The sequence below is a fragment of the Balaenoptera musculus genome, chromosome 19, assembly GCF_009873245.2.
Source record: "Balaenoptera musculus isolate JJ_BM4_2016_0621 chromosome 19, mBalMus1.pri.v3, whole genome shotgun sequence".
Lineage (NCBI taxonomy): Eukaryota > Metazoa > Chordata > Mammalia > Artiodactyla > Balaenopteridae > Balaenoptera > Balaenoptera musculus.
The window spans coordinates 15797810-15815723 of NC_045803.1; the positions used below are offsets into that span (position 1 = coordinate 15797810).

The 17914-nt window shown below is 40.1% G+C and overlaps 1 protein-coding gene across 5 annotated transcripts in view; it reads left to right on the forward strand.

Annotated features, from left to right (window-relative positions):
• Positions 1 to 1044: 1044 nt before the first annotated feature.
• Positions 1045 to 17914, forward strand: part of ZNF793 (zinc finger protein 793) — a 42066-nt gene continuing 25196 nt past the window's right edge. For all 5 annotated transcript variants that reach the window (XM_036832961.1, XM_036832957.1, XM_036832958.1 and 2 more), the window contains exons 1-3: positions 1045 to 1132; positions 2547 to 2688; positions 17582 to 17703. The gene's annotated coding sequence lies outside the window, so the exon portion shown is untranslated. The remainder of the gene's footprint in view (positions 1133 to 2546; positions 2689 to 17581; positions 17704 to 17914) is intronic.

The window sequence follows — 17914 nt, forward strand, 5'->3', positions numbered from 1 at the left end:
CTTGCCTATGATTTTTGCTGTAGCTTGCTCGTCCGGAATTGCAATTCTCTGCTATTCCAGAATAAACCCATTTTCTGGTATTTCATTTTTTTTTTTTAAGTTTCATTTTATTTATTTTATTTATGGCTGTGTTGGGTCTTCGTTTCTGTGCGAGGGCTTTCTCTAGTTGTGGCAAGCGGGGGCCACTCTTCATCGCGGTGCGCGGGCCTCTCACTATCGCGGCCTCTCCTGTTGCGGAGCACAGGCTCCAGACGCGCAGGCTCAGTAATTGTGGCTCACGGGCCCAGCTGCTCCGTGGCATGTGGGATCTTCCCAGACCAGGGCTCGAACCCATGTGCCCTGCATTGGCAAGCGGATTCTCAACCACTGCGCCACCAGGGAAGCCCTGGTATTTCATTTTTAATGTCAAAAAGCGTCAAGCCACCTAGATAAAGACTCGGCTTTCAACGTATTCTTTCAATAGCTGTCTAAGAACCTCCTACTTGCCCTCTCTTGCAGCTCCGCCCCCTCCGTAAAGTATCGCTGGGGCCTCAGCCTCCGCAAGAGAAGAGCCTCTCTTCTTCGCTATTCTCCAAATACTAGAGCTGGCCCAGAAAAAGTTTCACCTTGCTTTACAGACGTTCCTCCTGAGAGATGGCCGCGCCCATTTCACGTGAAAAGCGGTATAAACGGACGCGGCCATCTTACCTCACTGCCTGCGCAGCTGGAGACAAAGAAAGCTCAATTTCCAGGTCAGGGAGCCTCTATATTGGTCTCAACAGGTTTGGGCTTCTGAGACGCTAAAAGCAGCAGTGACGTCTGTGTTTAGGGACCCCGGAACACTTGCTTCTCCCCGCCCTAAAATAGCCTAATCGTCTAACAAAGGGCCTAGTCATTCGCCGTACGGCACAGATTTAAACATGGCCGCCCCCGGCGAGAGGTTGTCAAGCAGGCGCGGCCATCATACCTACCGTTAAAATTCACAAACCCAGAATCCTGTTCTCTGGAAGGTTGCCAGGTGGCGGCCGACAGCCTCAAAGATGCGACTGAGTCTGCGCACGGCCACTCCGGATGGGAAATGCTCATTCCGTGGAGAGGCGGCGTGGTGCGGCAGTTTCAGGTTACGGGCGCGGATGCGGGGAAAATGGGAAAGGTCAGTGTGAGAAACAGTCCAAATTCAGGACCTGTGTAGGAGGGCGACCAGACGGCTACGGTGGCCCACCTGGGTCAGTCATGGGAGCCCGTAAGGCTCAGAGACTGAGGGTACTGAAGGGTTAAGTGATTGGGCGTCTGAGCCTCTTGGGGGAGAGAGTCTGTGGTGGTGGGTTTGTGTGAGTCAGTGTCAGTGTCTGTGAAGAAGATGGATTGGGAGTATATGGGAATCAATAAACGAGGGTTCTTGATTGAGAGAGTGCGTGGGGGTCAGTTTATGGTAGTCTTCAAGGGTTTGAGGCCAAATGGGTTTCTTCGAAGACACTGATTTGAACGGCATTAGGGCTCAGTGATCAGAAGCCTGAGGGGTCAGGGATTGGAGGTTCTAAGTTCTGTTTGGGTACCTGGAACTGGTGATTGTGGAAACTTCGAGGTTCAGTTCTGAGGGTGGTCAGTGAGGATCAGTGTTTGGAGAAATCTTTAGGCCATCAGTGATGAAGACTTCCTTTAGATCATCGATGGGGGTATCTGAGGGCGGTCAGTGAGGATCAGTGTTTGGAGAAATCTTTAGGCCATCAGTGATGAAGACTTCCTTTAGATCATCGATGGGGGTATCTGAGGGCATCAGTGACTGGACTTTTGTATATCAGGGAATGGGGAATAGAGGGATCAATGGGGGGGGAGGTGTCAGTGATTGGGACTGTTAGTAATTGTGGGGGGGAGGTAGGACAGTGGGAGTCAGCGATTGATCCCCAGTCTTTGGGATAGCATTGGAAATCAGTGTGGGTTCGCCATCAGGGATCTGTGTAATTCACTGTTTCACTGTTCGGCAATCAGAATGGATCAGTGAGTTTTGTAGTCACTGACTAAGTGGTCTTTGATGGTCAAATTTGGCATTCCGGGATATCTGTGACTACAAGGACCTCTGGGAGTTATAGATTGGAGACACCGCATGTGTCTGTGATTAGGAGGCTTAATGGGGGGCTGGTGTTGAGGCTTGCAAAATGCAGACGTTGGGGATGGGAGAGTCAAGGATTTGAGGCTGCATCCCTGCACAGTGGGAACACACTTCACCCATGTGACATGCCCCAGCTGATGAGCAGCCAGTTCCGTTCAGTTCGTTAGGGCCAAAGCCCACCTCAAAACTCTTTTTGAAACCTCCCTCTCTGGGAATTGCCTGGCGGTCCAGTGGGTAGGACTGCGTGCTTTCACTACTGAGGGCCCAGGTTCAATCCCTGGTGGGGGAACTAAGATCCTGCAAGCCACGGGGAGCAACCAAAAAAAAAAAGAAACCTTCGTCTCCCTTTTTTACCGTTCCCCACATTAGTGAAAGTGCTTTGAAAGGATCAAGTGTTAGAATTCTCTGAAGTAACATCTTGTTAAAAATGCATATTTCTCCTAATATTTCCTTTAAGGTTCTTTCTGGAAAATGTAATGACATGTCCATCTGTGACACCATCCGAAGAGTCAGCCTGGTTTCTGGAAATCTATTCTGACTCCATGGCAGCTAGGATGGATGTAACTTTGCCTGTGGTTAGAAAACAAAGGGTTTACTGAGTAAGTATCTAAACTGATGTAAAAGATTTTGCTGAAGGAGCAAACCTTGAGAGCATTCGGAAAATACTTTTATCTAGGCTTAACTTAAAAATAATGTTCTCACCAAACACACACACACACACACAAAGAAAGAAAAAAAAGGTAATTATGTGAGGTGATGGAGATGTTAACTAACCCTGTCGTGGTAATCATTTTGCAATGCATACATGTATCACATCAGGGCATTGTACACCTTAAACTTACACAGTGTTATATGTCAATTATATCTCTATAAGGATGGGGGAAAAAAAGATGAATTATGGAAGGAAAAGAAACTGGATCTAGAAGTTACTGTGTTCTAAGAATTTTTTTGCTTCGTTCTGTGTTTTTTACGCATGGCACGTTTGACCTCCTTGAATCTGTGCCATATAAAATCCTGGTAGAACAATTCAATAAACGTAAAACCACAATAACAACCGCAAAAACAAAAGTTAAAGCTACTTTTAGAAACTGTTCTTCACTGAAATTAAAGTCAAACTAATGGTGATTAAGATGGAGTGAGACAAAATTACAAATGAAATGCAAATAAGATTTTGACCATTAGCTTAATAAAAGGGTGAAATGCTGAAACAGTATTTTAATTGTTTTTATAAATATTACATTCAATCCTTATGTAGTCTTTAGACAAAACACAATGAGTATATCACCTTAAGGAGCAAAGGAAGTTGAGAGGTAAGGCAGGTAACATCTTTCAGAAGCCATACATGTCAAGCTTTCATTTTTAGAGCAGACAGTTCCTGATTTCTACCTGCACAGAATCAAAGATACAGAACATATATGCATGGGTAGGGAGTTAGGGCATTTTCTTTTTCTTGTAGCTCTTTTCCTTCATCACCTACACTGTGCTTAATGCCAGGTTTGGGAGCAAATACTTTTTCTTTTTTAAGTTTTTAACATAAATCTTTTATTGAGATGTAAAATGCATAGAAAAATATACATACAGCTCAATGAATTGTCACAAAGAGAACACCCCTGGGCGTTCAGATCAGAAGACAACGTTCTAGCACCCTGAAATTCTCATGATACCCCCTCCCAGTTACTACCCTGCCATGGGGAACCATTCTCCCAATTCTAACATTAGATTAATTTTGTCTGTTCTTGAACTCTAATTAAATGGAATATCTATACCTGATGGGGTGGCAGTATGTGGGTCTATGTGAAAAAATTTTTTAAGTTTGAATACAGATTGTTTCATTTTATTTATGCAAGAAACATTTTTCCAGGTCGTTTCCAGATCTGGACACAGATACACAGACAGTCGAGTATTCTTATGTTAAGGCTACAGCTCAGTGAATTTTTATATTGCAGAGAACTGTGTAAATACAACGTAGATCACAATATACATCATTTCTAGCATGCCGAAGCCTTCCTTATCAGTCAATACCCACTGCCGCCCCTGGGTCTAATTCAGTGGATTAATTTTGCCTGTTTTTGAACTTGAATTAAATGGAATCATAGAAATAATCTGAAGCCAAAACATTCATACAATGTGGAAGTTTTGTCTGAAATTCTGAAACCAGATACACATCAGGACAAAATTCTGTTCTATAGCCCTGGCTTGGCCATTTGAGATTGCCTGTTTTCTGTTATTCCCTCTGGAATCCAAAAACATAAACATTTAAGTGAACCCTGCAGTTTGGGGTGAATTTGGAGTCAGGATCCTGTTAATGAAGTTAACAAGTTAAGGCTGGTTCTTCTTTGTAGGTAATTTGGAGGGGGACCTCAGAGACCCCTGGTCATAATCTCTTAGCCTTTGGAGACTGACCATTGGCTGTAGAGACTGAATAAGGCAGCTTGAAAAAGAGCCTGCAGGGAATTCCCTGGCGGTCCAGTGGATAGGACTCGGCACTTTCACTGCCGTGGCCCGGGTTTGATCCCTGGTCAGGAAACTAAGATACTGCAAGCAGCGGGGCATGGCCAAAAAACAAAAAAGCCTCCATGTGGTTGCCTGCCTCCATTTGACAGTAAGTTGTAGACATGATAGCCCTTTTTACCCCTAATGTGAATTTCCTAAGTACAAGAACATTTTCTTATATGACCACAATATAATTATCAAAAGCAGGAAAGTTAACATTGAAACACTATTATTATTTTAAAAAATTTTTTTCACATCTTTATTGGAGTATAAATGCTTTACAATGTTGTGTTAGTTTCTGCTGTACAACAGAGTGAATCAGGTATATGTATACATATATCCCCACATCCCCTCCCTCTCAAGCCTCCCTCCCACCCTCCCTATCCCACCCCTCTAGGTCATCACAAAGCCTCGAGCTGATCTCCCTGTGCTATGCAGCAGCTTCCCACTAGCCATCCATTTTATATTTGATTGTGTATATACATCAATGCTACTCTCTTACTTCATCCCAGCTTCCCCTTCCCCCTCCATGCCCTCAAGTCTGTTCTCTACGTCTGTGTCTTTATTCCTGCCCTGCCACTAGGTTCATCAGTCCCGCTTTTTAAAATTCCATATATATGCGTTAGCATACAGTATTTGTTTCTCTCTTTCTGACTTACTTCACTCTGTATGACAGATTCTAGGTCCATCCATCTCACTCCAAATAACTCAATTTCGTTCCTTTTTATGGCTGAGTAATATTCCATTGTATATATGTGCCACATCGTCTTTATCCAGTCATCTATTGATGGACATTTAGGTTGCTTCCATGTCCTGGCTATTATAAATAGTGCTGCAGTGAACATTGTGGTACATGTCTCTTTTTGAATTATGGTTTTCTCGGGGCATATGCCCAGTAGTGGGATTGCTGGGTCATATGGTAGTTCTGTTTTTAGTTTTTTAAGGAACCTCCATACTGTCCTCCGTAGTGGCTGTATCAATTTACATTCCCACCAACAGTGCAAGAGGGTTCCCTTTTCTCCACACCCTCTCCAGCATTTATTGTTTGTAGAATTTTTGCTGATGGCCATTCTGATACCTCATTGTGGTTTTGATTTGCATGTCTCTAATGATTAGTGATATTGAACATCTTTTCATACATTTGTTGGCCATCTGTATGTCTTCTTTGGAGAAATGTCTATTTAGGTCTTAACGCCCATTTTTGGACTGGGTTGTTTGTTTTTGTGATATTGAGCTGCATGAGCTGCTTGTACATTTTGGAGATTAATCCTTTGTCAGTTGCTTCATTTGCAAATATTTTCTCCCTTTCTGAGGGTTGTCTTTTCTTCTTGTTTATGGTTTCCCTTGCTGTGCAAAAGCTTTTAAGTTTCATTAGGTCCCATTTGAAACAGTATTATTATTGAAACAGTATTATTATTGTTATCATAGTAGCATCAGTGAAAAAAAAATCAAAAATAAAACACACAACATAAGAGCTGTGAGTTGAGTTTTATTCAGTGTCTTACTGAGAACTATAGCCCAGGAGACAACCTGTCAGCTCTGAGGAATTGCTACGAAGAGGTAGGGGAGAAGCCAGTATGTATATGATTTTTTTTGACTGGGAAATACATGTAGTCAAGCATATAAAGATTATTGCTAGTCACAAAGAACAGACATCTCAAGTTAATGATTTTAGTGCTTTTCTGTGTATGGAAGAATTTGGGGTCATTGCAATTCTTCCTTAGATATGCATCTTAACTATCTAGGTGCCCTTCTAACCAAAGCACAGAGTGCCTCCTGTCTTTTCCATTCTCAATTTCCCTCAGGGCACACTGTCAGTAGGCACCCACAGTGGCTAATGACTTGATACTTGTAGAACTGGAATGGTGAGCAACATTTTTTGTTTACAGCTGTCTCATCCACAGACCTTATTTAGATTTCTTTAACTGTCCCAATAATGTCCTTTATAACAATTATGTTTTTCTGGTCCAGGAATCTAATCCAGGATTACATGTTGCATTTAGTTGTCATGTCTCTTTAGAGTCCTTTAATTTGGAATATTTTCTCAGTCACTTTTTGCCTCTTTTGACCTTGATGTTTTGAGGAGTACAAGCTAGTTATTTTTATAGGATGTCCTTCATTCGAGTTTTTCTGATTTTCCTTATGAAATATGTACATTTCTGATTGCTACTGGAGTTATGGTGTGTCCTCAATGTCACATATCAGGAGATGCATGATGTTGGTTTGTCATATTGCTGGTAATATTAACTTTGATCATTTGGTTAAGGTTATCCACGGTAACCTTAATAGTGGGTTGTTCACTATAAAGTTATGTTAATAAGTATCTTATGGGGGCATTTTTTGAGACCATGTAAATAACCTCAAACTTTCATTCACTAGTGTTAATATTATCCTTTAATGATTGTTGCCTGAGTCAATTACTACTGTTATGGTTGCCAAATGATGATTTTCTAATTGTATCATTCCCTTATATTGATTAGTTGGAGCTTTCCCTTATCCCCCATGTATTTATCAGTATAAATATGATAGTGCGTCCTAGTTACATATAAAACAGGAGCTACACATTAGAAACTTACAAGCTGTTTACAGTGTTGCGTTAGATCATGAGCCAGAGCTCAAACCTTCTAAATCTCAAAGAAAACATCTTGGGAGATTGACTAGTTTACAGAGAAAGAGTTGTCAGATCATGTGACAAATAACCCACATAGACAGGAAACCTCTAGGGTCCCACTCTGGCCAGATAGATTTCTAAAGTGCTGTCACAATGAGGGATTTGGGAGCTAGAGAAGGAAAAGAAACGGACTGTCAGAAATGTAGTAGAACTGTCAAAACCTGATGAAATGATCCATACATATTGTAAAACCCAAGTCATGGTTTTATTGATTCTGTGACAGTGTATCATATTGTATTTTTAAAAAATCTTGGTGGAAAAGGTCAGATGAGATTATGTGGGATAGTTTCTTCAGTTGAGTTATACCAAACTGTGGGTAGTTTTCTGTGGTTTTATTTTCTGTCTTGATTAAATGTTTAATCAAAGAAGTTAGAAGATATATATGAAAAGTGGAAGGAATCAATAGATACAAACGGAGAAATTAATGAGTTAAAAAAGAAGAAAGGGAAAACTGATAAATCTGATTTTTTTTAAAATCAAAAATATAGATTAAACCACTAGCAAACCTTATCAAGTCAAGAGGAAATTAACAGATATACAAATACTGCAAAAAAGGAGAATAACCATATCATTAAGAAATATCTTTGTAAAACTTTACATTAATATATTTTCAAGGCTGATGCAAAGAATGATTTTCTAGGAATATATGGATATACGAAAATTCCATACAAAGAGAAGGAAAACTAAAAGCTGTGCAAATTTGAAATACTCAGAAAGGTACCTGTACACCACCTCCTGCCATTCCCTATTTCTCTTCTCAAAAAAGAAAGACAAGGCTTAGATAGTTCAGTTGGTGTTTGAGATTTGAAGTAGTTTCCAAATAACTTACAGTTCTTCAAATAGTTAAATTCTCCAAGGGAATTTATAAAGGAGGAGAATGCTACCACCTGTTTTTATAAAGTCATCATTGTTGCTGTCAACAAAAAATTAGTCAGTTGATCTAAGAAAGAAATGGAAAACTTTATTCAAGCCAAATTTGAGGACTATAACCCGGGGGGAGCATCTCAGAAAGCTCTGAGAACTGTTCTACCTGTTAGAAGTCAAGGCACAGTTATATAAATGTTTTGAGACAGAGTTTTGTACAGTAAATGATATATTATTGACAGTTTACACAATCTAGATCTAAGCATCATCGTGGCCCCTTACAAGATCAAGAAGGAATGTTATCTTTTAAGGAGTTGTCTTGTTGATACTAGGAGAATGTTGCTCTTTATGGTTGAGCAGGTGTTTCTGCCCATGGGGGAGGTTTGGTTGATGCATAATGCAGATGCACAATGCACAACAGCAGAGAGAGGAAGCCAGAGGTCAGAGAAAATTTTTTATGTTTGAATTTTTCCTTGACAGAAAATATGGATTTATTTCACATTGCACTGATTGCAAAACTAGAAAAGGTGGGATTGCATAAGAAAACTATAGACCAACTTTGTGAATATATATGCAAAATCTTTTTTAAAAAATTAACAGTATATTCAAATAATAATGCATTCTGACTGAGAGGAAATTCATTCTAAAGATTTAAGGAAAGTTCAATTTTTTTTTTGAATTTTATTTTATTTTTTATACAGCAGGTTCTTATTAGTTATCTATTTTATACATATTAGTGTATACATGTCAATCCCAATCTGCCAATTCATCACACCACCACCACTCCCCACCCCCCCCTGCCACTTTCCCCCCTTGGTGTCCATACATTTGTTCTCTATATCTGTGTCTCTATTTCTGCCCTGCAAACCAGTTCATGTGTACCATTTTTCTAGGCTCCACATATATGCATTAATATACAATATTTGTTTTTCTCTTTCTGACTTACTTCACTCTGTATAACAGTCTCTAGATCTATCCACGTCTCTACAAATGACCCAATTTCGTTCCTTTTTATGGCTGAGTAATATTCCATTGTATACATGTACCACATCTTTTTTATCCATTCGTCTGTCAATGGGCATTTAGGTTGCTTCCATGACCTGGCTATTGTAAATAGTGCTGCAGTGAACATTGGGGTGCATGTGTCTTTTTGAATTATGGTTTTCTCTGGGTATATGCCCAGTAGTGGGATTGCTGGGTCATATGGTAATTCTGTTTTTAGTTTTTTAAGGAACCTCCATACTGTTCTCCATAGTGGCTGTATCAATTTATATTCCCACCAACAGTGCAAGAGGGTTCCCTTTTCTCCACACCCTCTCCAGCATTTGTTGTTTGTAGATTTTCTGATGATGCCCATTCTAACCGTGTGAGGTGATACCTCACTGTAGTTTTGATTTGCATTTCTGTAATAATTAGTGATGTTAAGCAGCTTTTCATGTGCTTCTTGCCCATCTGTATGTCTTCTTTGGAGAAATGTCTATTTAGGTCTTCTGCCCATTTTTGGATTGGGTTGTTTGTTTTTTTAATATTGAGCTGCATGAGCTGTTTATGTATTTTGGAGATTAATCCTTTGTCCGTTGATTCATTTGCAAATATTTTCTCCCATTCTAAGGGTTGTCTTTTCGTCTTGTTTGTAGTTTCCTTTGCTTTGCAAAAGCTTTGAAGTTTCATTAGGTCCCATTTGTTTATTTTTGTTTTTATTTCCATTACTCTAGGAGGTGGATCAAAAACGATCTTGCTGTGATTTATGTCAAAGAGTGTTCTTCCTATGTTTTCCTCTAAGAGTTTTATAGTGTCTGGTCTTACATTTAGGTCTCTACTCCATTTTGAGTTTATTTTTGTGTATGGTGTTAGGGAGTGTTCTAATTTCATTCTTTTACATGTAACTGTCCAGTTTTCCCAGCACCACTTATTGAAGAGGCTGTCTTTTCTCCATTGTATATCCTTGCCTCCTTCGTCATAGATTAGTTGACCATAGGTGCGTGAGTTTATCTCTGGGCTTTCTATCCTGTTCCTTGATCTATATTTCTGTTTTTGTGCCAGTACTATATTGTCTTGATTACTGTAGCTTTGTAATATAGTCTGAAGCCAGGGAGTCTGATTCCTGCAGCTCCGTTTTTTTCCCTCAAGACTGCTTTGGCTAATCAGGGTCTTTTTTGTCTCCATACAAATTTTAAGATTTTTTGTTCTAGTTCTGCAAAAAATGCCACTGGTAATTTGATAGGGATTACATTGAATCTGTAGAATGCCTTGGGTAGTATAGTCATTTTCACAATATTCATTCTTCCAATCCAAGAACATGGTATATCTCTCCATCTGTTTGTGTTAACTTTGATTTCTTTCATCAGTGTCTTATAGTTTTCTGAGTACAGGTCTTTTACCTCCTTAGGTAGGTTTATTTCTAGGTATTTTATTCTTTTTGTTGCAATGGTGAATGGGATTGTTTCCTTAATTTCTCTTTCCAATCTTTCGTTATTAGTGTATAGGAATGCAAGAGGTTTCTGTGCATTAATTTTGTATCCTGCAACTTTACCAAATTCATTGCTTAGCTCTAGTTGTTTTCTGGTGGCATCTTTAGGATTCTCTATTTATAGTATCATGTCATCTGCAAACAGTGACAGTTTTACTTCTTCTTTCCAATTTGTATTCCTTTTATTTCTTTTTCTTCTCTGATTGCTGTGGCTAAAACTTCCAAAACTATGTTGAATAATAGTGGCAAGAGTGGACATCCTTGTCTTGTTCCTGATCTTAGAGGAAATGCTTTCAGTTTTTCACCATTGAGAATGATGTTTGCTGTGGGTTTGTCGTCTATGGCCCTTATTATGTTGAGGTAGGTTCCCTCTATCCCCACTTTCTGGAGAGTTTTTATCATAAATGGGTGTTGAATTTTGTCAAAAGCTTTTTCTGCATCTATTGAGGTGATCATATGGTTTTTATTCTTCAATTTGTTAATATGGTGTATCACATTGATTGATTTGCATATATTGAAGAATTCTTGCATTCCTGGCATAAATCCCACTTGATCATGGTGTATGATCCTTTTAATGTGTTGTTGGATTCTGTTTGCTAGTTTTTTGTTCAGGATTTTTGCATCTATATTCATCAGTGATATTGGTGTGTCATTTTCTTTTTTTTGTAGTATCTTTGTCTGGTTTTGGTATCAGGGTGATGGTGGCCTCATAGAATGAGTTTGGGAGTGTTCCTTCCTCTGCAATTTTTTGGAAGAGTTTTGGAAGGATGGGTGTTAGCTCTTCTCTAAATGTTTGATAGAATTCACCTGTGAAGCCTGGACTTTTGGTCCTGGACTTTTGTTTGTTGGAAGATTTTTAATTACAGTTTCAATTTCAGTGCTTTTGATTGGTCTGTTTATATTTTCCATTTCTTCCTGATTCAGTCTTGGAAGGTTATACCTTTCTAAGAATTTGTCCTTTTCTTCCAGCTTGTCCATTTTATTGGCATAGAGTTGCTTGTAGTAGTCTCTTAGGATGCTTTGTATTTCTGCAGTGTCTGTTGTAACTTCTCCTTTTTCATTTCTAATTTTATTGATTTCAGTCCTCTCCCTCTTTTTCTTGATGAGTCTGGCTAAAGGTTTATCAATTTTGTTTATCTTCTCAAAGAACCAGCTTTTAGTTTTATTGATCTTTGCCATTGTTTCCTTCATTTCTTTTTCATTTATTTCTGATCTGATATTTATGATTTCTTTCCTTCTGCTAACTTTGGGTTTTTTTGTTCATCTTTCTCTAATTGCTTTTAGTGTAAGGTTAGATTGTTTATTTGAGATTTTTCTTGTTTCTTGAGGTAGCCTTGTATAGCTATAAACTTCCCTCTTAGAACTGCTTTTGCTGCATCCCATAGGTTTTGGGTCGTCGTGTTTTTCATTGTCATTTTTTTCTAGGTATTTTTTGATTTCCTCTTTGATTTCTTCAGTAGTCTCTTAGTTATTTAGTAACGTATTGTTTAGCCTCCATGTGTTTGTGTTTTTCATATTTTTTTCCCTGTAATTGATTTCTAATCTCATAGCATTGTGGTCAGAAAAGATGCTTGATAGGATTTCAATTTTCTTAAATTTATTGAGGCTTGATTTGTGACCCAAGATGTGATCTATCCTGGAGAATGTTCCATATGCACTTGAGAAGAAAGTGTAATCTGCTGATTTTGGATGGAATGTCCTATAAATATCAATTAAATCTATCTGGTCTATTGTATCATTTAAAGCTTGTGTTTCCTTATTCATGTTCTGTCTGGATGATCTGTCCATTGGTGTAAGTGAGGTGTTAAAGTCCCCTGCTATTATCGTGTTACTGTCAATATCCTCTTTTATAGCTGTTAGCAGTTGCCTTATGTTTTGAGGTGCTCCTATGTTGGGTGCATATATATTTATAATTGTTATATCTTCTTCTTGGATTGACCCCTTGATCATTATGTAGTGTCCTTCCTTGTCTCTTGTAACATTCTTTATTTTAAAGTCTATTTTATCTGATATGAGTATTGCTACTCTAGCTTTCTTTTGATTTCCATTTGCATGGAATATCTTTTTCCATACCCTCACTTTCAGTCAGTATGTGTCCCTAGGTCTGAAGTGGGTCTCTTGTAGACAGCATAAGTATGGGTCTTGTTTTTGTATCCATTCAGCCAGTCTATATCTTTTGGTTGGAGCATTTAATCCATTTACATTTAAGGTAATTATCAATATGTATGTTCCTATTACCATTTTCTTAATTGTTTTGGGTTTGTTATTGTAGGTCTCTTCCTTCTCTTGTGTTTCCTGCCTACAGAAGTTCCTTTAGCATTTGCTGTAAACCTGGTTTGGTGGTGCTGAATTCTCTTAACTTTTGCTTGTCTGTAAAGGTTTTAATTTCTCCTTCAAATCTGAATGAGATCCTTGCCGGGTAGAGTAATCTTGGCTGTAGGTTCTTCCCTTTCATCACTTTAAATATATCGTGCCACTTCCTTCTGGCTTGTAGAGTTTCTGCTGAGAAATCAGCTATTAACCTTATGGGAGTTCCATTGTATGTTATTTGTCGTTTTTCCCTTGTTGATTTCAATAATTTTTCTTTGTCTTAAAGTTTTGTCAACTTGATTACTATGTGTCTCGGCGTGTTTCTCCTTGGGTTTATCCTGCCTGGGACTCTGCACTTCCTGGACTTGGGTGGCTATTTCCTTTCCCACGTTAGGGAAGTTTTCGACTATAGTCTCTGCAAATATTTTCTCAGGTCCTTTCTCTTTCTCTTCTCCTTCTGGGACTCCTATAATGGAATGTTGTTGCATTTAATGTTGTCCCAGAGGTCTCTTAGGCTGTCTTCATTTCTTTTCATTCTTTTTTCTTTATTCTGTTCCACTGCAGTGAATTCCACCATTCTGTCTTCCAGGTCACTTATCCGTTCTTCTGCCTCAGTTATTCTGCTATTCCTTCTAGTGTACTTTTCATTTCAGTTATTGTATTGTTCATCTCTGTTTGTTTGTTCTTTAAGTCTTCTAGGTCTTTGTTAAACACTTCTTGCATCTTCTCCATCTTTGCCTCCATTCTTTTTCCAAGGTCCTGGATCATCTTCACTATCATTATTCTGAACTCTTTTTCTGGAAGGTTGCCTATCTCCACTTCATTTACGTTTTTTGGGGGGTTTTATCTTGTTCCTTCATCTGGTACATAGTCCTCTGCCTTTTCATTCTGTCTATCTTTCTGTGAATGTGGTTTTCCTTCCACAGGCTGCAGAATTGTAGTTCTTCTTGCTTCTGCTGTCTGCCCTCTGGTGGATGAGGCTATCTAAGAGGCTTGTGCAAGTTTCCTGATGGGAGGGACTGTTGGTGGGTAGAGCTGCATGTTGCTCTGGTGGGCAGAGCTCAGTAAAACTTTAATCCGCTTGTCTGCTGATGGGTGGGGCTGGGTTCCCTCCCTGTTGGTTGTTTGGCCTGAGGCCACCCAGCACTGGAGCCTACCTGGCTTTTTGGTGGGGCTAATGACATACTCTGGGAGGGCTCACACCAAGGAGTACTTCCCAGAACTTCTGCTGCCAGTGTCCTTGTCCCCACAGTGAGCCACAGCCACCCCCTGCCTCTGCAGGAGACCCTCCAACACTAGCAGGTAGGTCTGGTTCAGTCTCCTATGGGGTCACTGCTCCTTCCCCTGGGTCCTGATGCGCATACTACTTTGTGTGTGCCCTCCACGAATGGAGTCTCTGTTTCTCCCAGTCCTGTCAAAGTCCTGCAGTCAAATCCCGCTAGCCTTCAAAGTCTAATTCTCTAGGAATTCCTCCTCCCATTGCCGTACCCCCAGGTTGGGAAGCCTGACGTGGGGCTCAGAACCTTCACTCCGGTGGGTAGACTTCTGTGGTATAAGTGTTCTCCAGTTTGTGAGTCACCTACCCAGCAGTTATGGGATTTGATTTTATTGTGATTACGCCCCTCCTACCGTCTCATTGCTGCTTCTCCTTTGTCTTTGGATGTGGGGTATCTTTTTTCGTGAGTTCCAGTGTCTTCCTGTTGACGACTGTTCAGCAGTTAGTTGTGATTCTGGTGCTCTCGCAAGAGGGAGTGAGCGCACGTCCTTCTACTCTGCCATCTTGAACCAATCTTCAAGGAAAGTTCAATGTTATTTAAAGAACTTATTAATGAATTTCACCATGTTAGTAAGTCAGAGAAGAAATACCCTACAGTCATCTCATAGATGATAAAAAATAAAAAAGCTTTTAATAAAGTTCAACATCTCTTCTGGATTTTCTAAAAAATAGTAAGACTATTTGAATACTTTCTTTTTTTTTGGTTCTCTGACCAGGGATCAAACCCATGCCCTCTGCAGTGGAAGTGCAGAGTCCTAACCACTGGACTGCCAGGGAATTCCCCAGTTGAATACTTTCTTAACATGATTAAGATCTTCTTTATCTCAAATTGAAAGTCAGTATCAGATTTCTTGGCAGAACACTAAGCATTCCCATTCAAGTTTGCAGCCTCTCCCAATTGTGTTTTCTTCTTTTTCTAGAGTGCTAGTGTTACCAAACCAAACTTGGGTCTGCTCGCCCACTGCACACCAAAGTCAATCTACTGACACTGGGTTGTGGTGAAGGAAAGTACAGCATTTACTGCAGGCACCAAGCAAGGAGAACAAGCAGCTCGTGCTCAACAGACCCAAACTCCCTGATGGCTTTTAGGAAATGTTTTTTAAATGCAGCATTTGGGGTTAGGGCTGCAGTTCATGGGCTTTCTTCTGATTGGTTGGTGGTGAGGTAAGAGGGTGATGTTTCGGGAATCTTAAGCATCAACCTTCTGTTCCAGCCAGTCTGGGGTCTAGGGGCTTGTGGTCAGCACTTAGTCACCATCCTGCACCTGGGTGAGGGGGGTCTTAGTTTCTGCTGAACAACTCAGAAGTATGCATCCAATTGGTATGTATATCCCTTGGGGAGTAACTAGGATTGCTTAACTGCTTTTCCTTTGTTTCTGCATTCTATCACTTCTCTAATTAGTTCCTGCTTGAGTCTGTCTTTGGAACTCAGGGAAGGCCTTGGAGACTAAAGCCTTTTTCTACAAATAGAAACAGGTAACGCAGAGGGCCTTTTGTACCAGGGAGGGCCCCGCAGGGTCCTGCTCAGTTTCAACCCCAACTTTTCTTTGATACTCCTCAATCTTGAGGGGAACAGGGGCGGGACAAGAAGGGAATAAAATTTTGGATAGAGAGGTTAATCGTAAACTCAGCAGGGGAACTTAGTTTTAGGGGGACTTGGTTTCACTAGTGGGTGCAGTTCATCAGGGAATGAGATAAGAGGTATAAAATACTGGAAGAAGAGAAGAGAAAACTAAGTTTTCGTGGATGATATAATTATATACACCGCCCCCCCCCCCCAAGCTGAAGAGGATTAACTCTAAAACCATTACAGACATTAAGAAAGCTCAGTAAAGTGTCTGGTTTAAAATGAATATAGGAAAATAGATTGATGACTTTTCCATTTCAGTCAGTAATTCAGTGGGTGAAAATATGCCATTTAGAATAGCAACCAAAAACACAATTAACTACCTAGTGATAAATATAAAGAGAGTTAGAGTACCTTTATGCTGCAAAGTATAAAACTGTTTTGAGATGTAAGGGAAGTTTTGAATAAATGGAGAAGTCTTGATCTTGGATTGGAAGGCTCATTTTTCAAAATTGTCATCATTTTCTTATATGGACAAATTCAATGTAGTGTCAAGCAAACTCTAAGAAATGTTGGTTGTTTTTTTTTTAACTATTACAGAATAATTCTACATTTCGTACCAAAAATGAAACATTCGAGAATAGCCGGGATATTTCTGAAAAATAAGTAATGAGAGGCACCCTGCCAGGCAAAGTTTTCAAACATGTTATACAGCTTTGGGAGATAAAGACTGTGACCCAAGAGGAAGAGTAAGTTGAGGGAAGAGATACTGAGTTCACTTTTGTGAGTGGCGAGGAGAGATCCATGATCTATCTGGTTTTAAATTTGTGCCTGAGAGCATCCAGGTGTTGGTATCTATATAGTAACATATGGCTTTTGAGTTCAAATGTTAGGGTCTGGTGATAAGGATGTGCAAGTCACAGTCGTGTAGGGAAGGAGGAGATGGCATCCCTTCAGGTGACTGCCATGCTGCTGTTGGGGACTGACTGCATGGTGGTACCACTTACCAAGATTGGCTCTTTACCAAGAAATATAATGATTGGCTTCATCTTCCACCACACTATCTGGTGGAATTATCCAGATTTTCTCCCCACCCACCCACCCCCAAATAATCTGCTTTTTAATGAAAACAGAAAAATTTACCTTGTTGCTGAAGGAAATTGAAAAAATCTCCATAGTTTCACCATATGCACCCAATTACTGTTTCCTATCCTTTTTATTTTAGTCTGTGTGACATTGTGATTTATAATAAGAAATATGTATTTGGTCTCTTCAGTGTCATTTCTGGTACAGAACTCCTAAAACCCTTGGGATTTCCTAAGTGATAAGAGGGATAAAGGTGTCTTTTGTTATTTGGAACTCAGCCCCTTTCAATCACTTCTGGGTTTTGTTTTGTTTTTTTTTTCTCAGTTCCCTGACCAGGGATTGAATCCGGGCCCTCAGCTGTGAAAGCCCGGAATCCTAACCACTAGGGCACCAGGGAACTCCCATGGGTTTTGTTAAAGGAGGTAACTTTTGGAAAGCCCCTAAGGATGGGCTTTTTTAAATTATCATTTATCATTCCTGTTTTCACAGATGAGGAAAATGAGGCCCAGTGAAGTGAATTGTCTGGACTAAATCCCTTCAGTCAGTTAAAGGAATCACTGGCTTCAGACTTCTGTCTGAGTAACTCTCAGGCTCAAGGTCTTTCCAGAAGTTCCCCCTGCCCCAAACCCGGAGCACAGCCATCATTCAGATATGTCTACTGCCCAGTCTTCTGCAGGCTTCTTCCTCTTAGGCCTCAGAGAGTATTTGGGGAGGGACCATTTGATGACCCTCACCATGGGGTCTGCTTATCTTCAGGTTTCCTGAGTGCCCTGTACACCTTTGGGTCCCACCACCTCGCTGGACAGCAGGGCTCTCCTTGGGGCCCACAGGACCTTGGACACGTCTACAGAAGGCCCTGTCAGCAACTGCAGCTGAGGGTGAGTTACTGTTTTTTTTTTTAATATTTATTTATTTATTTATTATTTGCCACGCCACAAGACATGCAGGAACTTAGTTCCCCGACCAGGGATCGAACCCTTGCCCCTTGCATTGGAAGTGTGGAGTCTTAACCACTGGAACCCCAGGGAAGTCCCAGAGGATGAGTTGAGAAATAGAGCTGTGAGAGCCTAGGAGACCAGGTAAAAGACC